Source organism: Dendropsophus ebraccatus, chromosome 3 (genome assembly GCF_027789765.1).
Source record: "Dendropsophus ebraccatus isolate aDenEbr1 chromosome 3, aDenEbr1.pat, whole genome shotgun sequence".
Classification (NCBI taxonomy): Eukaryota; Metazoa; Chordata; class Amphibia; order Anura; family Hylidae; genus Dendropsophus; species Dendropsophus ebraccatus.
Window position 1 is genome coordinate 81,791,355 of NC_091456.1, and position 27,394 is coordinate 81,818,748.

Consider the following 27,394-nt stretch of genomic DNA (forward strand, 5'->3'; position numbering starts at 1 on the left):
ACTCAAAGGAAAAGGCCTTCCAGCGGGGGTCCCAGGGGCCTCTGACCAAGTGCTTCAAGGCATGGGGAGAGGTAAGTAGTGGTTGTTTATTATGTTCCCCCCTGCCCCTTTCAGCTGTCAGTTTTCTCAAATGGCCGGACTTCTTTAAATGACAGCCATCCAATAAAAATTGTCGTCATTTTGGCGATGTGTGAACCTAAATATACAGTTTATTTTTTTAGTTACTATAGTTGTACCCAGGGATATTTGCATATGTAACCACATCTCTGTTCTAGTTTATATCAGAGATAGTATTTCAATATCATTACATTAAAACTATAGTCGAAATGTTTACTATAAATATCCCTATCATAGCCATAATAACCAGACAGTAGATATCCATTGTATACATTGCTGACTGTATTTTAGAATACATTTCTTATATTGCAAGACCTATCCTTTTTATATACATACTTTACAAACACTTGAGTTCATGCGCTACTCCTTTTTGCCATTAAGGTTAGTATTTGTCCCTTGAGAGCCTATTACAGGGACTGGAAGTGCTAGAAGGTATTTATAAGCCACAGATCAGCAGCACCTGTGTAGTTTGGCCTGGTTGCCCAGGTTATAATTAGTACCTATTTTCCCTGTGGCATATTTTCCTATACAATACACTGGATGTACACATTACAGTACTGTAAAACTGTACATTATTATTATTATTAAACTCCTTCCCATGTATGCATGTAACTGTACATCGATTCTAGTAGCCTAAAGGTCCCCCTGTAACTTCATCTTGACTGTGGCTGCTACTTCTGAGACAGCTAATCACTGCCTCGGATGAGCACCATCACAATCAATGATTGACTAGGTACAGTAGGTTGTCAGTGTTGGCTAAAGCATTCAGCAGGGGACTGGAAACCATCATGGTGGGGTGATGGGGGTGGGGGTTGGCGAGGGAGTGTAGTTTGTGAATTTTTTTTTGTCCCAGCAAAATATATAGACAATTATTGGTGTCCAGAACATCCTTTTAAAGGGGTTGGCCACTTTATAGTAAAATAGTTTAGTGTACAGTATTAGGCCACGGGCACACAATGTATTTTTTTTCAATAACTGACTATTTAGTGAAAAATCAAATAACATTATTTTCTATGGAATCCCGGCCAGAGTGTTTACACACATCCGGGATCCGGGATGTTTACATTGCATCCGGGATTCCATGCGGCCGCATTTAAAACTGACATGTCAATTTTGTGCGGTCCCTATTCATTTAATAGCGGCCACATGAAATTGAAAGTGCAGACAATGTAAAGTACAGCTCTTTACATTGTCTGCAATAGTTAATTGGAATGTGGGCACACCAAAATGTGCCCACATTCTAATTCAAAGGAAATTAAGTTTATCCGGTCGGTAATACAGTACCGGCTGGGTTGAACTTCACAGACAGCAGCCATTCTATGGAATGGCCATGTACTCACTGCAGTTACTGACAGCAGCTCCCTGTGTACCTCACAGAGCTAAAGTTAAGCGCCTATTACACAGGGTGACTAGAGGAGCAAACGAGTGCTGCCCTGGCCGGGTCATGGAACTGGTGTAAGAGAAGGTCATCCTGGCTGGTACTGCAGTACCGGCCAGATGATCTTCACTGCCGCTAAATTTGGATGCAGGTGCATCTGTGCGGCCCACATGCAAATTCCCCACTGCTCACAGTTAAGCGTGCGGCTGGACACAGCACCAATAGTCCCACTAGTATAGCTGCCATAGTTTAGCTGTTTTAGTGTGGTTCTTTTAAGGTTCAATTCGGATGAACCTACATTTTTGCCATGTATGTAGTATCTTAAACTGTTCAGAGAGGACAACTGTCTGAGGCTATTGTAACACAGTATATTTATCATGTTAGTCCTAAGGAAAACCACATATTTCACATTTAAAGGGGTTGTCCACTTTTCATTTTGTTTTTTGAAGTGACACATGCTATTTACCCCAGTCTAGTGTTTATTGTAATGCATTAAAATAGACATTAGTGGAGACTGAGTATTGATAGCAGGGCCGGCTCCAGGTTTTGGTGGGCCCTTGGGCGACAGAGCCTCAGCGGGCCCCTTTGTATAGCAAATCATGTGGCATCACATGAGGGTCTCTATCTCTCCATTCTGTGTAGGTGATCAGCTGTGTATTATATACTTATTATAATACACTGCTGATCATCTACACTAAATGGAGAGATAGATATGCAGGTGCAGAAGTTGCTACCCTAAAAAGTCCTGCAAAACATTTTAACAGAGAAAATTGTAATACAACACAGTGGATTTATTGCATATTGTGACTCCCCCATGGAAAGTAAAGGGGCAAATCTGCAATAAAGGGGGGGGGGGGTGATATATAAACAGCCAGAACAGGGAGAGAGGGGGGTGTTATATACAGCCAGGACAGGGGGGAGGGGGGGTGATATATACAGCCAGGACAGGGAGAGAGGGGGTGTTATATACAGCCAGGACAGGGGGGGGGATGATATATACAGCCAGGACAGGGAGACAGGGGGTGTTATATACAGCCAGGACAGGGGGGATGATATATAAACAGCCAGAACAGGGAAAGAGGGGGTGTTTTATACAGCCAGGACAGGGGGGGGGGGTTATATACAGCCAGGACAGGGAGAGAGGGGGGTGCTATATACAGCCAGGACAGGAGAGTAGGTATATACAGCCAGGACAGGAGAGGGGGTATATACAGCCAGGACCTGTGTGTGTGTGTGTTTCCTTCCCCTCCTGTCTGTCCTGACACAACACTGCAGCTCTGGTAAGAAGACCACAGGAAGGAGGTTATGCTGATGAGGCTGCACAGAGCTCCATGATACTCCCGTCCCTGCAGGTCTTCTCCCATCCCCCGAACTGTCTGATCCCTGTGAGGAGGCCTTGTCCGGAGAGGAAGGAGACTGCCTCACTGCTGCCCGGCTACTGACATACACAGTAAGTAGGGATCACTGTGTGTCAGCTATTACCTGCAAATGGTAGCAGCAGAGATCCGGAGCAGGGGGCATAGCCCAGCACTAGGGCCCACGGAGGGTGTTTAGTTGCACTGCAGGGGGGACCTACCTACATACACCTGCTGTGGGGATGAGTGAGGAGACAGGATCAGCGCTGGAGGAAGTCCCCACTCTGCTTACCCTGCAGTATCATAGGAGCCGGGAAACAGGAAGTTGGGAAGAGGGGGGTGGGTGGCCCGGCAGGCCGGCTTCACTACACACTATTCTCCTGGGTTAGCAGATGTCAGGACAAAGGTCCTGAACAGCTAACCGGGAACATGACAGCCTGCCCGGGCCCCCTGATGTGCCGGGCCCCACAGCAGCTATGGCTGCTACTGCGGTAGTTCCGCCCCTGTCTGTCGGTCAGCAGTCCTGTCACCTGTCACATCTTCTCCCTGTGTCCTGGGCCGCTGTGGAGGTCAGGAGACACAGAAATACAGCTGGAGGAGGGGGCAGGGAAGCACAGCACAGGCAGCACTGTATTGAGGCTTCTGGGCCCTGACCTGCTGTTTGGCCTCTACAAGCTGCCGTGCAGTGAGCCCCGCCCCCTCTCCTCTGGTCCGACGCATAGAGAGGCCTGGAGGAGCCACAATATGACTTCAGTGGCTCACCAGCGCCCCCCTCATCCCTGCACCCAGGTCATCCCCCCACAGCCTCAGGTCACAGCACAGCACCACCTGCACACAGTGCAATGTGTGTCAGTGTGTGTGCGCGCAGTGAGAGGGGAGGGAGAGGGGAAGAGATGGTGTGGGAAAGTGCCGGGGGGCCCCTTGAGGCACTGTGGGCCCTGGCACTTGCCCGAGTATGCCGGGTGCTGACGCCGGCCCTGATTGCTAGTGCTGCAATGTAATTGTTTCATGTCCAGGGCTTTTGTAGCCCTGCAGTTCCTGACACTGCCATCGGTGGCAGCAGTGAGGCCATGTCACCTCTTACTGCTGTCAGTCAGTGTATAAATGTAAAAAAAAAATATTACATTAGATGTATCGCAAATATGTATAACTTTATTGAAGAAATGTAGGAAAAAAATAAAATAATAATAATAATAATAATAATAATAATATATATATATATATATATATATATATATATATATATATATATACTTGCTGGAATAATTAAGTTTCTTTTTGTTTTTCTTCAGCCTTCTACTGCTGTACGTGTTGGGTAATTACATGGGTTAACAAACATTACCATTTTGCAGTTAGATCTCATGATGCCATCCATCATAAATAGGTATGGACCATATGACATACTGAAGATTTAAACCTTTAAAAAAACAATAAAGGTACCTTATCATTAAACTGCTCAATAAAACAATAGAAAAGCATTTCTAGCTTGTCGCGCCTCTATTCACGGTACACTGTCATCGCGGCTGTTGCTGTCAAACATTAAAAAAGCAAGTTCCATGCTGCCTTAAAATGACACATAAGTGATTGAGAAAGCCGCAAGTACAGAAATTCACCGACAAAACACTTATTTTTGCAAGATGGAAATGAGTTTACATGGAACAGATGCAAATCACATTTGGAAAAGGGCAATTTAGATATTTCCATAAATGTCCTCAAATAGCACAAGCGTGCAGAACTACTGTTGTGAATTACTGTTTAGCTATGTTTAGCTTTTTTTAACTTAACAAAAGTTTAATTGTATTTTTTTTTCATTATTTGCTTCATTATTTTTGTACTATACAAATATAAAATGTCAGTTCAAGAGATACAAAAAAGAGAAATGTGTGTGATGTCTAGGTCTAATAAAAGCCAGCTTGTTGTGAATGTAGGGCACAGTGCACACAGAAATACTCATTATAACTAAAAGCAGAAATCGTCAATACATATTTGCAAACGTCTTCACATAGCATTGTCAACCCCTACCGTGTGGAAGCTGACTGCTGCCAACAGAACACAAGAAAGATCATCAAATCTGTCTGTCTCTGTTGTCTATCATTACAATTTAGAAGAACCAGGTGGCCAAAAGTGCTGTTTTACGTACGTGTTCTCATTTACAAATTTCAGTAGCATACTAGGAAGTATGGCAGCAATAAAATGGAGCTTGTATACTATGCACCACATGTGAACTTTTTTTAGCATTTTGGATTTTCATCAGTCTTTTGTTCTAAATGAAAATGATAGCAAACATTATAGCACAGCGTATTCACAACCATCTAAACTGGCACTACTGTAGAAATTTTCTCATGATTTTATACATTTTAATGCCAAAACAAACCACCTACCTCTTATGAATTACCTTAAGCATTGCATAAAACATTTCCTATTGTAAAGAATAATACCTTTTTTTTTTTTTTTTTTTTTTTTTTTCGAAATCGAGTAACTTTCCCATTTCGTGCTCTCCATAGGTCCACAATGCTGAATACATTTTTGACTTACTGATGGCATAAACATGGCATATTATGAATCGGTATGCAGGGGCAGATTGTAATGTTAGCAGTTTGGGCGCCCAAATTGCCCACATTATCACTGTCAGGGCCACTGTCAGGGCAAAGTGAAGTTCCTGCCTCAGGTGGGGTTCTGCTAAAACTGAAGGAGGGGGGCATTCAGCCTCCAGCATCCTGCACACTGGATAGAAAGAGTGGTGAAGGACCTGAGTCACATGACCCGCAGGTCCTCAAAGTTACATTGTGGAGCAACACTGGCCTGACTGCAGAGAGGAAGATGGGGGAAACAGAGCTGTAAGTGCTGTGTGTATGTGTGTGTCAGTGAGTGTATGTATGTATGTATTGTATCTGTGTGTGTGTGTGTCTATGTGTGTGTGTGTGTGTGTATGTGTCAGTAAGTGTGTGTATCTACTGTAAAATCTGTGTATGTATGAATTTGTGTGTATGTGTGTCATTGAGTGTATGGACTGTATCTGTTTGTATCTGTGTATGTATGTATCTGTGTTTATGTGTGTGTGTCAGTGAGTGTATGGATGTATTATATCTGTGTGTCAGCCAGTAGGTGTGTATGTATGTATCTGTTGGTGTTTCTGTGTCATTGGTGTGTATTGTTTGTGCATGTCAGTGTCTCAAGTGATTGACAGGTTTGTTTCTAAATATGTCATGTAGCAGCTGCTATGCTCTATGCTCAGCTCAGATCTTTAGTTGTAATACCCCTATTCACATAGGAGATTTTTCCCTTATATATTACCCACCATTTTACATTTCAGTAGTATTTATTATCTCATTTCAGCAATCAGGTGATTGACAGGTCTGTTGTTAAAGAGTTTCTGCAGAAACTACTGCTCACGCTGAGTTTTGGTTATCTAGGGGGTAGATTGACAGGAAAAGTGGCTTCTACTGGGCCTCTTTCTCTGCCAATCACCCCTCAGAGTCTCCACCCTGATGACGAGTTCCTAGCTCTCTCCCTTCTATAGTAACGTGCCAGAATGAAAGACTGAGTTTCAGCACTTTTAACGTTAATACAGAAGATATAGTAAGGGAGCATCTAATGTGTGCTGTTAGTAACTTTAGCTGCAGAATCATACTGATTGGTTTGCTTTAAAGAATGGGGTGTTAACATAGTCTAAGATGACATTTAATTAATTCTATAGGCTCAGACTGTATGTCCTTATGTTCCTAAATTTGGGGGAAATTAGAAAAGTATGTAAACTTCCAGCTGCTGTTTTTTTTTTTTGGCAGCTCTATTAGGAGGCATTGGCCATGCGCCACACGGTGAAATCGATGCTAGCTCTGAGCTTTTGAGCTTTTCACTATAATTTCTTCAAGACCACTGATGTAAATCAAAGCATATTTAATGGGCTGCTATGGCCTAGCTCCTTTGGAAAAAGTGAGCAGAGCAAATTCTGACTTTCTTTTACACATGTTCTCTGGCCTAAAGCAATAAGAAAATTCCCGATACAGATTTTATTAATATAAATTTTTTTTAATATTACCTATGCCCTGGAGATCCACAAGGAAAGAATTGTAATATGTTGCAATGCATGCCTTATGGATGTAGTCTCCCATGAAATAATTTCTTGAAAGTGACTCTGTACCCACAATCTTCCCCCTAAACCACTTGTACCTTTGAATAGCTGTTTTTAATCCAAGATCTGTCCTGGGGTCCGTATAGCAGGTGATACAGTTATTTTGGCATGGCCTAGAGTGTTAAATTGGCGTGGCCTAGAGTGTCTATGCCCTAGGCTTGCAACGCCCCTCCGTCCGTCCTCCCCACCCTCTGATCTGTTAGGAATCCCCCAGACATCATTTCCCCTAATCATCACTTGTCTAAACACTGCCCATGTGTTGGATCATTAAGGCACCTTTGCAGTGTACAGACAAGTGATGATTAGGAGAAATGCTGCCCTGGGGCTTTCCTAACGGATCATAGGGTGGGGAGGAGGGACGGAGGGGTGGTGCAAGCCTAGGACATAGACACTCTAGGCCACACCAATTTGACACAGGGCTGCAAGTTTAAAAGATGTTTTTTAGGACAATAACCATCACCTGCCAAACAGACCCCAGGACAGATCTTGGATTAAAAACAGCTATTCAAAGGTACAAGCAGTTTAAGGGGTCAGATTGAGGGTACAGAGTCGCTTTAATGTTCGAATATGGTAACACCCCCCTCCCCCCAAAGCACCAAAGGAAGTTCAAAGTGCATGTTTGTCAGAATAAAAGGTTAATCATAGTTTCTTCATTTCCATGAGATTTTAAACAAACAATAGATCCTTTGTTACAATGGAGATAATTTTCAAATAGTAAAAAAAAAATTGGATTGAAAACTGCTTGAGTGTCTTTCCATTTTCTCTTTATTCAGCACAGCATCAACCATTTAAAGTTGTAGGGAAAAGTGATTTGATTGGTATACGTTCAAATATTATCAAGTTAGACATCTCTACTATGATTAGCTTCTTACATCACCTTAATAATTGGGTACATTTGATTATCATTAAGCACTTGTCTAAAATTTATTGCATTTATTGCTGCAAGATAACAGCGTTTCATTAACCAATGTGGCTGTATGCTTGCTGGGAATCATGCAATATAATGTGCTGTATTTCTGAACAGGTGCGCTGAATGTGTAGTCTGCAAATATATTTAACTGAAAAGATAAATTGCAGCAGCAGCCCCCTTGTGGTGAACTGGGTGACACTCGTCAATGCACCTTTCATGTTTGGCGTCTGAAAATGCATTGATCTGGTATAAGTCAGCCTTGGAGCCAGGATACATTATTCTACCGCTCTAATAATAGTTTCATTTTTTTCTTGACTTAAAAGTTTAGCTTTTAATGTTTCATTGTCATTGCCCTGAAGGCTTATAGAACTCAGAAAGGACATTTCCAGTATATACAGTATTTATGTTTGCATGACCTTTGCTTTTATACGGATATAATTTGTCATATACTCGTAGCATATAAACCTGCAGGTAAAAAAAATATGCAGAAATAAATGGTTTCATTAGCATTTGTCAAATTATAATTATAGCTGAAGAAAAACAGAAGTTTCATTATGGTATAATTTATGACAGGCTGGATCATGGATCACAGACAGAACCCTCCATTAGTAAGGATAAAATGTATCATAGGGCTTGAAATGGCATTAAATGAAAACGGGCTCTTTCCATTTCAATCAATCAATCAAGAAGTACAGCTTTTTTTCTACTGCAAGCAATTAAATTATTTTGTACATTTAAATGTATCCTAAAATTTCTTGTCCTGTGTTCAAGCAGAAGTATGGATGAGCTTACATTTTTATTATTGCTATGTTACACTCTCGGCAGCTTAGGAATTGTGCCTGTACCATGTAGCCCCATCTCAAACCTCTTGATATTACTATATAATAACAACAGTATCAGGGCAAATACACATTACATATGATATATATATATGACCTTTCAATATGGAGTTGGTCCCCCTTTGCAGATATAACTGCTTCCACTCTTCTAAGAAGACTTTATACAGTATGTTAGAGTTTTTGTAAATTCCCATTCATCCAGAGGAGCATTTGTGAGGTTAGACAGTAAAGTTGAATTAGAGGTCCCAGCTTGTGATCTCCTTTCTAGTTTATTCTAAAGGTTCTTGACGGGGGGGACGGGGGTTGAGGTGAGGGCTAGGTGAAGGTGAGTCAAGGTCTTCCTTACTAAGCTCACCCAACAACATCATTATAGATCTAAGGCCATATTAACCTGTTTGATCCTGCACTGTAAGCAAGCGCCAATCTGCTACACAGCTCGATGATCATGCAGCAAGGAACGTATATATATATATATATATATATATATATATATATATATATGTGTGTGTATTGTCAGCAATGTCCATGCAACCCTTGCTTTAAGGGTAGCTTCGCAATGGATTTCACGCTATGAGTTTGCAACAAAATCCATTGCGAATCCTGGTAGTGTAATATCTGATGAGGTTACATACCCGCAGCAAAATTTTCATTCCGCTGTGATTACCTAACCCGGCCCCTTTAACCCCCCCCCCCGCCTCCCGGAGCCCCCGGGTCAAAGTATATGTTACCTGCTCGGCTCTGAAGCTGCATGTGAGGCTCCCGCCTCCCGTCGGTCCCCATCAGCCAAATAGTGCACAGCAGCACTGATTGGCTGAGCCGGACCGACGGGAGCCTCACATGCAGCTGCGGGCTCAGGGCTGCGTATGGCGGGGGGTTAAAGGGGCCGGGTTACATACTCGCATGAAAATTTCGCTGTGGGTATGTAACCCCATTGAACTTCACAGTACAAGGATTCGCAACAGATTTCACTGCAAGCTCGCAGCGTAAAAACCAGTGTGAATCCGGTGTGTGTGAAGGCACCCTAAAAATAATAAAGATTATTACTACCTATTCTCCCCTGTTGTCCTGCAGCCTTTGCCTGTGCTCTCCAATCACTGATGACGCGTCTGACTCCGTCTCTTCAGTGAAAGGCCTCTTAGCCAATCACTGCCTAAAACAGGACAGCGCCACGACCAGTGATTGGCTGAATGACCTGTCACTGAAGAGACTGGGCCAGAAGCATCAGCAGTGAGCATGAAACACATGCAAAGGCTGCAGGACAATAAGGCAGAATAGGTAAGTATAATCTTTATTATTTTTACTGTGTCATTAGTTAATCTTCATACTGGAAATTGACAAACCCAGACCCAGGTGGCTGCACATGCATGTGTCCATCTATATTGCACTTTATAGGAGTCATTCCTAGTAAGGGGCCTGAGAGAACAGTTCATGAAACAGGAATTTAAAGGACAAGTGCCATGAAAAACTTTTTCGCAGTAATTGAAGCACATTACAAAGTTATATAACTCTGTAATATGCTTCAATCACCTATCTGCCTCCCTTCCCTGTCTTCCCCCCCCCTCCACCCCCCACCAGGAAGTGCACTAAACTCACACAGACCTGATTACTGTCGTCACCGTCACCAGGCAGCTCCTTCTTGTGAGTCATCAGCAGGAGGGCTGCTCTAGGTCCTGTTACACCAGCCTCCCCCTCCCCTACTTGTCAGGTGACTCTGCTTGCTCAGCTTATCTTCTCTAGTGACATGACTCCTTCACTGAGTCCACGGTAGCAGGAGAGAGGGTATGAGGGGAGGGGGGGGGGGGCTGCCTATGTGCCGGAGTCAATCTGAGGGAAGATAAGAAAGTGAGATGTGACAAGTGATGGCTTGCAGTTGTTCAGCCAATGGGAGCTGAGCAAGCCTGTCACCTGACAAGGCAGGGGAGTGGGGAGGCTAGTGTAACAGGAGAAGGAGCTGAGAGAAGAGCTTGGTGATGGTGACGACAGTAATTAGGTCTGTGTGAGTTTAGTGCACTTCCTGGTGGGGGGTGGAGGGGGGAAAAGGCAGGAAAGGGAGGCAGATAGGTGACTGAAGCATTTTACAGAGTTATATAACTTTGTAATGTGCTTCAATTACTGGGAAAAAGTTTTTCATGGCACTTGTCCTTTAAGATGTACTAAAGCAAATGCTTTTTTTAAGTTGCTTACAGGTGGATTTCCATCTATCTCTCCTGGGGGCAGTGTTATTCTGATAACGCTTGTGCCAGTATGAAAAGTATGAAAAGAGTTACGTGTGTAGCACTGGTGTTTACTTACATAACCTTTGAGGAATGTAAACTCTAAACATATGTGTTTAGAGGGTCAGTGTCATATTGTAATGGCTGCACTAAATATACAATAATGACATGAGAATAGAATCCACACTTTAAAGAACAGCTGGCTTAATGTAACTATGTAACCAATGGTCATTGATGTACAGATGTCCAGGTCACGCTAAACAGTGCTCTCTTTTTAAGAGCCATAACACTTTTATTTTTCCACCTACAGGGCTGGTTGGGGCTAATTTTTTTGCTGTATGATCTATAGTTTTTATTGATATATTGGTGTAAAATAAAGTTTTGTTCACTTTTTATTAAATTTTTCTTTTTCTTTTTTCTTCTTATCATTTACACTGTTTACATGAAAGAACAAAATTGTTATATTTTAAAAGATCGGACAATTCCGCATGCTGCAATACCAAATATGTTTATTTTTTAAAAAACACATATTATACATATTTTTATAATGGAAAAGGGGGTAATTCAAACTTTTATTAGAGAGTTTTTAAAAAATATATATATATATTTATTTATTTTTAAACTTTTTAAGTCCCTTTCTACTGATCAATGCTATGCTATGTGACTGCGGGGGTCTCGAACAGTCAGTGACAGGCACTTCTCTTGTAAGTGACTCCAATAAACGCCATGATCATTTAGAGGTGTTAATGGCAGGCATCTGCATGATTGCAGATGACTGTCATTTTCCCTGGCTCTTGGCACATTTATGTGTGCAGGGCTGCTTACACTGAAGCAGCCCTACACACATTAAAACCCCTTCACGCCAGTTAAGTTTACACACGTTCCTACTGCATGGGGCATCAGCAGTAGAAACTTATATAGCCGTATGACTTACATTAAAGGGTTAAAAATCCTTTTGAGACATGTAGACATTTCTAAACTTCATTCTGAAAACATCAGGAAGCTTCTTTGGTGCTTAAAAGCCACACACTCCAAAATGATTGAGGCTTTAATAAAACAAGTTCCTCTTTAACAAAGTTCACATTGTAACCAATGAATTCAGTATTAAGGTTCTTAAAGTGGTTATTATTTATTATTTTATTCTGTATTTTTACTTAAAAAAATAAAACTTTGAATGTTGCCAAGATTTATAGAGAAAACCTGTACTTTCTGTTTCCTCTGGCCACACAGAGTGATTGACAACTCTCCCTGTATACCAACTCATACAGAAAAAAAAGTGTCAATCACTGTGTGGGCAGCAAAACTAAGGCAATCTTCTAGCTACAGGAATATTAGCCGAACAATAAAGAATAATCTCTCCTGCGTTCAGTAAAAGATTAAGTATTGTTATTTATCTTGGAAGATAGAATGTAAAAATAAAGTTATCCTGTGTGAAGAATGAAGTAAACCTGTGTTAAGTTTAAGAAGAAACAGCAACCGGCAATACTATATTCGCATTTCTTTAATCCTGTATATGAATTTTAACATGGAATGGGTTTGCAACAGATGTGTGGGGTGCTCACTACTGCCTTACTGGTAGGTAAGTCTTAAAATGCATAACAAAAAGGGAAAATTTGGAGAATGCATTCACCATTAAAAACCTTTATCTTTATTTAAATCGCCATTCTTAAAACCCCATTGCAGGACGAGCATAGCAGGAATATCAGAAGTTCCTAGTCAGCGTGGCAGCGTGACAGCTGTTTTGTGTAACGGAGGTACGCTTCTACCTCCGTTACTTGGCCATGTCTGTAACATAAGAGAAACAGATTGCTGAACTCAGGGAGAACAGCCAAACGACAACACTGCCGGCTGCTAGTGAAAGCGCTCAGTGCAGTGAAGTCCTAGGTGCATTGCCCCCTGGGAAACATGAATATGCAAAAGAGGAGCCGTGGAGCCTTACTGAAGAGTCTCAAAACACAGGACTAGTCTGGCTAGTCCTGTGTTTTGAGACTCTTCAGTGGCACGGTATATTACCTGCCAGAGTTAGCCTATGTTCACACAACGTCAAAAATATTAAAAATGCGGCCGATTTTAATATTTACAATAACGTCCGTTTTTGCCGAGATTTAACTGACTGCAATGCAATGCATTGAAGTCAATGGGAAGACAGACATCCAATGCACACAGCGTATTGAATAACGGGTGTTTTTGCCACGGACGTCAAAATAATGATCATGATCATTATTTTCAGACGTCTTTTGCAAACAGCGGACTTTTTTTGTTTGTAGTTCACACATAGTTTTCCTTCTGTCACTGTTCTCTTTCCGTTTTTACTATTAAATTCAATGGACTTTAAATTCAATTAAGCCACATCCAAAGTCTGATTAGTAAGCCCAAATTAGCATAATGTACCAACAGCCGTCAGTGCACTAAGGGGAGGTCAGGCTGCTAAAAAACGTCTGCTATTTTAGACTCAAAATGACGGACGTCATTTTAAACGGAGATGAAAAGACGTTGTGTGAACATAGCCTTATGCTGACAGGCTCAATACACAGCACTAGGGCAAAATCAAACAGCAAAATTGAAATTAGACACAGCTGTATTTTAGCACTTTTATGACAGGGCCAATTAAAATTTTTGCATTTTTTTCCCTCCATGTATTTAAAAGGCCATAGGGCCTTCAGACCCATATGAGCCCTAATTTTTTGTGACACCAATTGTACTCTGTTATTAATTATTTAATTTTTCCATAAAATTTTAAAAAAGGGGCGTTCTTTTTTATGTTGTTTCCCCTGTAGTAAAACTGACATGTTATTTATGTTATTTAGTACAATTACAAAGAAAGGCAATTTATATCACTTAGAAAATGAAAACCTTTAAAAAGAAACAATGGGGGAGATTTATTAACCCTTTGAGGACCAGGCCCAAAATGACCCAGTGGACCGCGCAAATTTTGATCTTAGTGTTTTCGTTTTTCCCTCCTCCCCTTCTAAGAGCTCTAGCACTCTCAGTTTTCTGTCTACAAGCCATGTAAGCCATGCTTTTTTTTTACAGGAATAGTTGTACTTTGTAATGGCGTCTTTCATTTTACCATAACATGTATGATGGAATTCCAAATATATTATTTATGAAGATATAAATAGGTGAAATCGTAAAAAAGAATGCAATATGGTAACGTTTGGGGGGTTCCTGTGTCTACGTAATGCACTATATGGTAAAAGCGACATGATACAATTATTCTATAGGTCAGCTCGAACACAACCATATGCAGGTTACACAGATTCTCTAATGTTATATATGTATTTTTCTTATGAAATCCTTTTTTTTGGCAATTAAATATTAATAAAATGGGCCTATTGTGACGCTTATAACGGTTTTATTTTTTCACCTACGGGGCTGTATGGGGTGTCATTTTTTCCGCCATGATCTCTAGTTTTTATTAATACCATATTTGTGAAGATCGGACGTTTTGATCACTTTTTATTGATTTTTTTTAAATATATAATGTAACATAAAATCGGTAATCTGCGCACTTTTTCCCCTCGTTTCGTGTACGCCGTTTACCGATCACAATGACGCTTGTTATATTTTAATAGATCGGACAATTATGCACGCTACGGTATATTATATGTTTATCTATTTATTTATTTTTATATGTTTTATTTATATAATGGGAAAGGGGGGTGATTTCAACTTTTATTGGGGGAGGGGTTTTGGGGTAGTGCAATAGTGTTTTGAACTTTTTTTTTTTTACACATTTGAAGTCCCTTTGGGGGACTTCTACATACACTAGTTTGATTTTTACACTGACCATTGCTATGCCATAGGCAAGCATTGATGAGTGTTATCGGCGCTCTGCTAATTGAGCCTGCCTGTGCAGGCTCAGTGCAGCAGATCGCCGATCTGACCGCACGGAGGCAGGTGAGAGACCTCGGCCGGTCCTTTTCAATGATCGGGACCCCCACAGTCGGGCCGCGGCGTTTAAGGGGTTAATGACACGTGGCAGCGCGATCGCTACAGCGTGTCATTACCGGTGAGGTCCCGGCTGCTGATTGCAGCCGACCCCGCCTGCTGTGAAACGCGCTCTGCTCCGGAGCGCGCTTCATAGCGGGAGAAACACCCAGGATGTAGAGTTACGTCATGGGTCTTCTGGGGACAGACTTCCATGACGTAACCCTACGTCCAGGGTCGTCTAGGGGTTAAACTGACATGAAGTAGAATTGTCTTAGTTGCCCCTAGCAACCAATCAGATTCCATCTTTCCTTTTTCAAAGAATCTGTGAGGAATGAAAGGTGGAATCTGATTGGTTGCTAGGGGCAACTGAGCCAATTCTACTTTACACCAGTTTGATAAATCTCCCCCAATGTGTTTTAAATTGCTCTATTATGATCCTTGAAACATATTGGTATCTGGCTTACATACATTCAGCTTTTTGATAAATTTTTATTCAGATTTTTCTGGATGCGATCAAAAATCTTTGATTTTGTACTTTTTTTTTGCGATTATGCCGTTTATTGTGCGAGATCAAGAATGTGATAATTTGGGAGATTTTGCATGCAGCAATAGCAAACATGTTCATTATTTTTTTGTTTATATTTTTTTGTTATAAAGTGGCAAAGGGGGGGTTGATTTTAACTTTTAGTATGGAAAAGGATTATTATATTAATACAGCATATATATCTTTTTAACACTAATTTGCACCTGGGGGACTCCTATGAACAATACCATGATTGCTCACCATGCTACTGATCAATGTTTTTAGTGCCTCACCAAACCAGGGACAGTTTCAGTGCATCACTGAGGCCCCCTCCAGTAAGTATGATAGATCAAAACTCCAACCCCTCCCCCCCCCCCCCCCCCCAGGACGACCCCGCCACTAGCTCACCACTGATAGCTTTTTAACGGCATTTAGATGTCGCTATCAGTTTTGACAGGGGCATATAAATGGTTATTTAGCCAACACAAATGATTGGTTCATGACAGCTAATAGCAGCATCGTAAAGAGTGGGCTTCAGTCCTGAGCCCCCTTTGTACCCCCTTAACAGCATATTAGCATACATTTACTTCATATGCTGTTAAGAGGTTACATCTAATAATGTATTACATTAAAGTCTATAGAAAAAAGACAGTTTATGCACACATTGTAAAGGAACAAACTATTTTACAGTGTGCACATCTGCTTTCCCATAGACTTTAATGTAGCACATTATTGGATTCTAAATACATTGTTGTATGCCATGTTTTAAGTTTATATTACTGTCAGGTTTTTGCTTTAATTTTATTGTGTGTAAACTTAGCCTAAAAATTACAAGAAAGAAGTTTAAAAAAAAAAATATATAAAATAAAATTAAAAATTCCTCCCCACAAAAAATAAACAATACATTTTCCCTTTAGGCTATGTTCACATTTAATTCCTCCTTGATTTGCAAACATGATACAATATAAAATCAATATATCTTAAAACTCAGCTGAAATGTATAAAAATATGACCACCATATAATATATAGTAAGGGAACCACCTTAACTTAATATTGTACAGGCATCAAAAAAGAGGATGTTGTATCATTGCACAATCTCGTTTCAATGTCTCTAAAGTGCCACAATATCCACCCAAACTTTACTGCATGTCAGTACACAAATATCATTAATCCTGCCCGACCTCACTCACGCATTCTGTGAGAGTGACTCCCCCAGCACACGCAGTCCCAACGCATGTTTCCCAGTCACTTACTTCTGGGATACTCTGAAAACTTTGCCTGATTTAATCACAATATAGCAATTGTCGTTAGCAACCATACTGTGCTTATTACAACCTCAGTCTTAAATCTACCACTGCCCTTAGACACTATCTTCTGTTCCCAGTATTGTGCCTATAGCTGCTCCTAATTAGTGATGAGCGAATATTAGGTTCGGATGCCGAACAAGAACATTAAAAAAAATTATTGTGATCGGTTTGTGTTCGCCGAACATTTACGGACAAATATTGAACGTACAGTAGAAGCATACGTTTTGGTCCACATACATGCGTACCGATTATGAGGTGCAAAGCACAAATTATGCAGTTATGTGTGTTCCCAAGTTTGAATATGTTTGAAAATGAAAATTACATGTTTGCTCATTACTACTCCTAATTAGGGATGGTACAGCCATAGCCATAGGCTGTATCCCAGTTTTTCAGGCGGTCCTCCCGCTGTATCCGCCCGTTGCACTGAGCGGGCAGACAGCGGGAATCCGATGCCGAGCGTTCGGGTTCTTCCCTACTCCTAATACATTTACTACTGATGTAAGCAAATGTGGCCAGATGTCCCCAGTGCTGTCCCCGTACCTTTCCGCTCACACATCAATTCCCCCTTCTAAACAAACAGTGAGATTCTATAGCCATTCACTACACAGGAGATAAAACTTAATGCAGCAATTGCCAATATTGGTACACCCCACAATGCCATTGATTCCTTGTATAGTACCATTTATTCTAATACAGCATCTAATTGACCATCTTGCAATTATATAGCTTTTGTTTTCATATGTTTCTAAAACTTTACTTGCTATTACTTGATATGTCTAAATATTTCTGGTAATGTTATTTAACAGTGGGACAGTTTTGGCTTGACATATGTGTTTCTGATTTTTTTTTTCAGGAAATCTAAACCATCAGTCGAAACTTCCTTTAAATCATGAAGATGAAAAGAACAAGAAAAATAATTGGCTACCAGCACTTTATTTAACAGAATGAATGTGCATTTTTTTTTAATTACTAGTGGGACTTGTTCTGCTCATATCAATTAAGTCTGCCAAGAATAAATCCTCCTAATCTTAAAGGAAGAAAAAGGAAAAACAAGAAAAAAATACAGGCAGTTCATATCACTTTTTTTTCCCCATAATTCACATTACATTAATAAATACATAGCCATGACATTAAATCTGCAGCAGATATGCAACATGATTGTACCCTGAACTAAAATATTGAGGTGCTTGGCAAAACACCAGTATGTCAAAACACACTGGTGATAGTCATTCAAGATTCTGTTGCACATTCTTATGTTCTTTACTAAGCACAGTTTCCAATTTAAAGGGGAACTATTAGCAGGTTAGACAAATCTAAGGGCGGGATAACACAGGGTGATTTTTCGGTGGTTAACAATAAACAATCTCAAACGACCACTATGTCGAATGATCTTAAAACGCTTACCCTATATACAGGACGATGATCCTTACCTAGGCTGGGTTCACAATATGTTTTTGCTTCTGTTTAATCCGTTTTTCCATTGAATTCCATTATAAAAAACAGATCAAAACGGATCCGTTTTTTTTAACATACACAAAAACGTTGTCGACCTCATTTTTGTGTCTGTTAAAAAAAACTAATCTGTTTTGATCGGATTCAAGCAGATCAAAACGGATGCACACACACGCAATAGTTTTTTCCATCCGTTGGCTGTTTAATTGTTGCCTGCTATTACACAGAACGATTATCGTTTATATCTGAATGCAACGCCTGGAGTAGTGGATCCACTGGACCGTCACCAGCGATGGCACTAACCTCACCAGGGAGCAGAGTCTAAGGGGCCGCTGGTTTTCACCAGAGCCCGCCGCAAGGCGGGATGGACTTGCTGCGGCAGGCGACCCCCAGGTCGCTACCCCTGGCTTGGTTGCTAGTGACGGCGGGCGAGGCGTGGCAGGAGCAGTAGGCAGGAGATAGTGCAGGCAGAGGACTGTAGACGTGCTCGCAGGTGGCGGACAGGATTTAGGAACAATGGGAAGGCAGCGGGCAAGGACTAAGGACAAGGACTGAAGACAGGAACAAGGGACAAGGACTAAGGTCAGGAACAACAGGGAGCTGGGCCAAACACTATGGGAAGCATGTAGAGGCTCCAACACCTGTAGTGGGGCAGGGCTGGAATTTATAGGGAGTGATTGTGTGCATACACCAATTAGGGGCGGACTGGCCCTTTAAATCTGAGACAGCCGGTGCGCGCGCGCCCTAGGAGGCGGGGACGCGCGCGCCGGCCGGCACAGTGAGAGACAGGAGCGGAGGAGAGGTGAGGCGCCCCCAGGGGCCGAACTAGCAGCAGCGCCGGGTCCCTGCACAAGGGGAGATCGGGAATGGGATAAATTAATAGTTTGGGCAATTACGCAAACAGCGATACCAAACATGTTTGTTTATTTATTTGTTTGTTTATTTATATTTATAACATGGGAAAAGGGGGATGATTCTGACTTTTATTAGGGGAGGGGGCTTTTTACTAATAACAACACTTTTATTTTAACTTTTACACTTATACTAGAAGCCCCCCTGATCTCTCATTGCTTGAGTGCCGAGCCGGGATAAGATGTGTGGATCGCTCCTCTGGGACAACGTCCTGGGGGAGCGATCTCCCCCACTAGACACCAGGGAACGGCTGCATTCGGTAATCGGATGCAGCTGTCAACTTTGACAGCTGCATCCGATTACTGTATTAGCGGGCACGGCGATCGGACCATGCTCGCTAATACCTGCGGTCCTGGGCTACGAGCGGCACCCGGGACCGCGGCGGTTCAGACCGCGGACGTCACGCGGCCCCACTCTGAACGCAGGGAGGCGGCCCTGGACGTATGGGTACATTCAGGGTCGTCTAAGGGTTAAAATAATAATTGTCCTGTGTAATAGGGCCCTAATCTGCTGAAAGGGCTCTATTACACGGGACGATTATTGTTTGCAAAATTTTTAGATCGTTCGGATATAAATGATAATTGTAATCTGGTCCGGAGCACTGTTAGGAGCACTGCCTTGCCCCAATCTCGCGGGCCGGCCAGCTCCTTTGAATAATAAGAAGGATTACATAGCTTACAGCACAGGAATGGCGGCAACAAGGAAGGTAAGAGACATACCTTCCTTCTCTGTCCCGTGCGCAACAGGGGGCTATTAGCAGGTTATATTTGTTTAACCTGCTGATAGTTCCCCTTTAAAGGGAACCGCTGTATACAGCTCCTGCAGCATCCGTGGCCCGTACCCGCCGTGGCCCGTACCCGCCGTGGCTGCAGCAGGAGCTGTATAAACAAAAAAAGCATTTTAATCCCCCAGGCGCATGACAGGCAGAGACGAGGACTTAGTCACCTGGGCAGCTTCCGGCCCATGACTAGTCACCACTCTCTGCCTGTTAGCGCGCTCTGAGGGGATGAAAGGCAGACAGAGAGGTCCATTACCGATTGGGCTGATTGGTTCCCTTTAACTAAGGGGCGCTCAACTGTGGTAAGAGACCCTATATTCTCCACATCTAAGATAACTATGCCTGAATCAACACCTATATTTTCTTCTATTTCCAAATGCAGCTTGTTTGACACATGGCATGTTTGTTCCCACAGAGAAGGACTTAAAGGGATACTCCAGCGGGGGGGGGGGGGGGGGGGCACTTTTTCGCTCGGACGTCCACTCACCTCCCCGGTTCCAGCGGCGGGTCCCGTATCGCGGCACTCTGGTGCCGGTTCCCGGCCGCTTCCTGGTGTCTGACGCAGGCCCGAGACGTGACGTCTCAGGTCCGCTCAGCCAGTCAGTGAAGGAGGCAGGATCCGTTTCAAGTCTGCTCAGATCCCGCCTCCTTCACTGACTGGCTGAGCGGACCCGAGACATCATGTCTCGGGCCCGCGTCCGACACCAGGAAGCGGCCAGGCACCAGAGCGCCGCGATACGGAACTCGCTGGAACTGGGGAGGTGAGTCTTTTCCCTCAGCCACCTAGGCCCCAGTCCCAGTGAAAAAGTGCCCCTCCACTGGAGTACCCCTTTCACCTTCTTTTCACTCTCTCATGAGACATACACTTATATTAATTACTTTTTATCTCATAAGACCTTACTACCACTAGTAGATAAAACAAAGGTTTACATCAGATCATGCTCCTATTAGAGTGACAAACAGAGATAAATTTCCTCATTATAGTTAAACGAACTTACAGTACTCGAACAGTTCGGCAAGTTCGGTTAACACTAGAGATGCGCAAACATGCTCGTTCAATACTCACTTGTGGTCTGTTAACTGACAGGGAGAGCTACTGGAGCAGGGACAGAGCAAGTGTGGGGATTAATTTGCTTAATTAGGTAGGTGATTAGCCAGGACCATTTCCTGGGCCAGGTGAGGGCACGAGGCGCCGACAACTGAGGGTGCTGGTGGCACTCCCGGGACCTTACCCAGTGGGGTTGGATAGCCACGCGCCCCCCCCCCCCCCCCCAGACCATCACCAGGCTAGGGCACTGCCTGCCCCCCGGGCTGCCAATACAGCACTTTAGTACTCACTTATCTCTACTTAACACTACTCACCACCCACCACCCTGCATTTATTTTTGGACTAAATAAATATAGTCTGCAAAATCCCTTGTATCACCCTACAACTTCTCTCAGATCAAACCAAACCTCACATCCCTTTTCTCTTCACCCCTAAGGAACATAAGCTGTTTGACTTGCTGGGAATTGTAAACTGCTTTGTAGAGATGAGCGAACCTCGAGCATGCTCGAGTCGATCCGAACCCGAACTTTCGGCATTTGATTAGCGGTGGCTGCTGAAGTTGGATAAAGCGGGATAAGTTGGATAAGGCTATGTGGAAAACATGGATATAGTCATTGGCTGTATCCATGTTTTCCAGACAACCTTAGAGCTTTATCCAAGTTCAGCAGCCTCAGCTAATCAAATACCGAACGTTCGGGTTCGGATCGACTCGAACCTGAACCCGGTTCGCTCATCTCTACTGCTTTGCCTTGTACTATTGTTGTGGGGAAGCTGTCAGCTTCACCCCCAGATATTCTAGTCCTTCATCATTTGATAGGATTTTCAAGTTACTCCAGGGGACAGAGAGTTTCCCGTCCAACGGTAGTACCGATGACTTGGTCCAATTTATCCCCAGCCCCGTAAAAGACCCCAATTTCTGAAAGTTATCTATAACACCAGACAGATTATCCTCGGGGCTGGAGACAAAAAGAAGCAGGTCATAGGCATATAGCAAAAATTTTTCTCTGTCTCCTCGCACTCCGAACCCCTTAAAGGAGAAGCATTGCCTAACCCATTCCGCATCAGGCTCTATATACAAACAAAATAGCATAGGCGAGAGGGGACAGCCCTGTCTGGTTCCTCTCGAGATTCTTAAGGAAGAAGAAGGGGAACCGTTCACCATGACTAATGCTCTAGGGTTAGTATACAGTAGTTGGATCATTCTTAAAAAATTACTCCCAAAACCGAAGGTTTCTAACGCCTTCCACAAATAAGGCCATTCAACACGGTCAAATGCTTTTGTTGCGTCGAGAGCCACTAGGGCTCTGGGCTCTTCACATTCGATCTGCATGTTCAAATATGCTCGTTTAATATTGTAAAATTTATCAAGCAAATCGTATATTTTTAATATTTGTAGTATATTTTTGTTTCGGTTTGCTATTGTCAATGAAAAATAGCAAAATTGGAATGAAAATAAGCTGTATTAAGTAAATATAAACTAAAATGACTGGCTGCTTTAAAATAAGGGGATCACGTCTAATGCATTAGTCGTCAGTCATTTTAGTTTAGATTAACTTAATACAGCATATTTTCATTCCTAATTTTTGATATTTTTCATTTACAAAAGCAAAACTGAAATGAAAATATGTTTTAGTGCGGTTCCTTTAGGTTCAATTCACGAATGTCACAAGTTTCCTGGCGATTCACTCATCTCTAGACGACATATAATAAATCGTTACAATTTATTTTTTCACAATAAAAACAATAACAGGTCTGGTGCAGCTCACCTATAAATCTCAAACCGAGGTGTACAGACAGAGACACAATACTCAATGTGTCAAAAAGAGTGCAAGCTTTTTAAACCAAAAAGAAGTCTGTCCTCTAGGTATGAGTTCTAAAGTAAGTATAGCAGTATACTTATAACACAATAAATTTATTAGCAGTTAAAGGGAACCAATCAACCCAATCAGGCTGATATGGTTCCCTGAACTGCTGTATACAGCTCCTGCAGCAGCCGTGGCACATACCGGCCGCAGCTGCAGCAGGAGCTGTATACCCGCAAAAAAGGACTTTAATCCCCCAGGCGTGTGACAGGCAGCGGCGGGGAAGTAGTCATCTGGGTGGCTTCCCGCCCATATCTAGTCACTGCTCTCTGCCTGTCACCGCGCTCGGAGGGATGATTGACAGGCAGAGAGGCTGCAGGAGCTGTGTACAGCAGTTCAGGGAACCATATCAGCCCGATCGGGCTGATTGGTTCCCTTTAAGTATAGATATCAAAATACCGTCTATGTGTGCTACAGGGCTCTTGTGGTCTTTTTAAGCTCAAAGATAAAATTCATAGAAGTATAATAGATACTTTATACAATCATCAAATGACATGCACGGATCATAAAATCATATAAAATCATGTAAAACATACAAAGAACCATACAAAGAACCTGTCAGGAGAATTTTATGGTACTTTGTGTGCTTTACATGATTTTATATGATTTTTTATATATATGTAATTTGATGATTGTATGAAGTATCTATTATACTTTCATGAATTTTATCTTTGAGCTTAAAAAGACCACAAGGGCCCTGTGTCACATATAGCTGGTATTTTGGTATCTATACTTAACTGCTAATAAATTTATTGTGTTATAAGTATACTGCTATACTTACTTTAGAACTCATACCTAAAGGACAGACTCATTTGTTTTTTACCTGTTTTCTGTATTAAATACAATGCTATAAAATCAGCCACTAGGATCTCCATCTCTAAGGTTTGGTCATTTGGTCTTTAGTGTAAGCAAAAAAAACAAAACAAAAAAAACCCCGATCAAATGCAGGAAGTAATGTCACTTGTCCTTCTGCCTTGCACAGACTGCTGTTTTTTTTTTTTTTTTATATCACAACAAGTACTCTTTAAGTTAGAAGTAGAGGTAAAAAACATAAACTAAACAAAAATATAAACAGAAAGTTAATTAAATTTCTGATGTGGCAACCCAGGTTCTCTTAGAGCAAATAAGAAATCCCTGCATGTATATACATTTCTGAAAGTGAGCGAACATTTTCACAATATGTATTCAAAGTAAAAAAAATGCCTCTCTAAAGGCGCATGAAAACTTAGCATTTACACTGAAACTTAGTCCCTCACTGCAGGCTTTTTATGATCCTGTCAGTTACCAGCGCTGTGCAGAAGGTACTTTCTCACACTGAGACGGATCTGTCGCTTGTTAAAAATGATTAAGGGGACTGGTTATGCTGAGATTTATATCCACCGTGATTTCTAGATGATTCCCAGGCAGGCACCTGCTGCTTTACTTAGCATTGTGTCATATTCAAACAGCCTCTATCCTCAGCCTTCTCCTTGAGGCTCTTTTCACGTTTTTTTTATTGCATTTTTTAGTCTCAGGAAAACCTGCTTGCAAGTTAGTCAAGTTGTCTGCTATGTATTCCCATATGTTGAACAGTGGCATTTATTGAAAATGCCAGTACAGTTAAAATATGACTTAATTTAACCCAAAAAAGAAATGTTGTATCTTAACCTTTAAAGAACTGTCAAAATAGTCTCTGAATTTTATTTTGCTATTTCTAGAATGCTTCACTGAAATATCATTTAAGTATAAAATGGCTTGCTTGGTACAGAACTTTAGACAAACACAGTAAGTAAAAATAGTACTTGAAACATGTACTTCAAATGATTAACTTAACTTTTTTTTTAATTATTATTGTGATCTGATTCAACTTGACATGGGGAATTGTGTAATGAGCTATAAAATTGTACAATACCATATTTTTCAGTGTATAAGATGACTGGGCATACAAGACGAACCCCAACTTTTGCAGTTAAAATATAGAGTTTGGGATACACTCACCCTATAAGACTACCCCTCTTCCAATGCACACCAAATAAAAATTAATATAAAAACATCAAACAGTACAGTAATACCGGTAAGATACAAATGCGGCCAGACGGGTAAAAGAGGTGTGTTTCTCTGGGCAGAGCACTACCGTATTTCTTTTTTTTAAACTCCAGACGCCTGCAGCTCTCCATACGGTTGCCGCATATGGCAGGGTTTTCCGCCGTTTATGAGCTCCCCCACCATATGCGGCAACCACAGATTCTCCAGTCTGGTTTTTCAGCACCCCCCCCCCCCCTATAAGACAATACCCAGCATATTAGATGATCCCTGGCTTTTGAATAGATTTTCCTGGGTTAAAAAGTAGTCTTATACGCAGGAAAATGCAGTACATAATAAGTAATGTATGGTATTATTAACACAGTTACGGCAAGAACTTTGTCTATGGGTAGTCTATGGGTAGGGTTCAGGACCTGACTACATGATTTGCCCCACAATTCTGATCTTGGCCCACTAGGGGCACTAGGGGCTGTACACTTGGCCGCCCACCATCATTCCAAATTTAAAAAACTGCATTTGAAGGTATGCTTATAAGGCACTGTTTCTAAAATCGAATTTACCTGTTATATTTCTATATCTGACTGGATAGTCTTGTGAAAGGTGGTGTCCAAGGAGCTGGCAAAGGTTTTAACTAGGTCTTCCTTGAAGACTAAGGGCCCTATTACACGGCCCAATCTGGAGGAGTAAGTGAGGGGGGGAGGGTAGGGAGGTATGGGGAGTTGAGGGAGGGGCTCCCCAAAAGATCTTTAGATCATCCGGGGAGCCCATAGGAGATAGCAGCGGTCTACTGTCGCCACTCCTGTTACATGCAGCGGTGGTCAACAGACTGTTGCATGTCATTGTGTATGTCAGGTGATTGTTGTTTTACAGCATGAGCTATCAAATGAAGTGATAATCCGCCAAGTGCGATCGATAATTTCTTCATGTGATAGTACCCTAAGGGCCGTTTACAATGCCCAATATTCTACGTAAGCGAGGGCCGTTATGCTAGATTATCAGCAGACGATTGGGTCCTCAGCCTGATCGTTGTCTTTATTACACTGGGTGAGATCTGCCCAAATAAGCCTTATTGGGCAGATAATTTCCCGTGTAACAGGGCCTTTATGGACTGGGAAATTGCTGCTGTGGGATTTACTTATTGTGCAGGCCTGTAGAGGAGCCCATATAGTGGCCTAAACTGTGGGTCTTGGGCCTGAAGACAGGGTTATTTCAAGAGGAGAAGGCTGCAGTAAAACTACAGTGGTGCCAAAGCCCTCAAGTGAAGACGTTAGCAGATAGACACTTGACAGAAAACCGTAGTCTTATGTGAAGTAACTAGTAGAGGGCTTCAGTGAAGAGAACAGGAACATGGGAAACATGTAATGTTCAATACTCAATGTGAATGTATTCAACTTATAAATATATAAATAAGCCTTTGAACCTTAAAGGGTTGTTTCCACCTCCCCTTTATACCTTGCATGTTTGTTCCATTTCCTGAGTCCCTTGGTGGGTGGGTTTCTTCACTGTAATTGGTCGTCTTCACTAGCAGCCCTAGAGATAGCATCAGCACTGCTGGCCTATGTGCTGCTGTTCTGTGCTGGGTTCAGCTGCACCAATTTCTGATAGCTCCATGGTGCAGGAAGATGTCAGTGTGATGCATTATTGCAGATATAAAGTGGCTGGCAGGTGAGCCTGTACACACAATGATGCATGCTTCCGAGATCCAACCGGGAAATATGTCTTTACCCTGGCCACTGCTGAGAGGTGGTCGAGAACCTAGACAACGAACTGTAAACATTTTAGGCACATCAGAGGGCTTAGCAGGGAGATACAGTTACAAAGGTAATGATAGCCTATTGCAAACTTTCTTAAAGTGATACTGTCACACCCTTTCGGTATGGGGACTTCTCTACATAGCTATAAAGCCTAAATTCTGCAGTTTTCATACATTACTTTATAACAGATTTCTTGGTTCTTGGTCCAGTGAAAAATGCTTTTTGTCTTTGGTGGTTTGTGCCACCTGGGTGGGCCTTCATGTTGGCTATGCCGCTTAGCTTCACCCACAACAGTGCCATAGGCTCGCCCCCTTAGTGATGTCATCGGCGTCTAGGACCCGTCCCTCTGTGGTCATTGGAATAGACCGACCTAGAGGGGCGGGGCCTAGACCTCTAAGCTGGCCTCTGAGAGGGTGGGGCCTAGATAGCAAAGAAGTCATGGAAGGGTGGGGCCTGTGACACTGATGCAGGCGGGGCTAAGTGACGCTGTGGGCGTGAAGCTCACCCAGGTGACACAATCCCCCAACGATAAAAAGCGTTTTTTACTGGACAAGCAACAAGAAATCTATTATAAAGTAAGGTATAAAAACTGCAGAATTTAGGCTTAACAGCTGTGTAGAGAAGTTCTCACACAGAAAGGGGGTGACAGTATCACTTTAACTTTTAATTACCTAATGTTTTAGATATAGTTATAGAGATTAGAATACCCCTTTAACGGATAACTAAAAGATGTGTTGTGCACTGCGATTCTGTAAAAGAAAACATGACACTTGGGAAATTTGCCCTACTTGGGGTTATTAGATCAACACCTCTACACTGACCTGCTGATATAGAAGTCAGGACGTCAGACACTTTGCA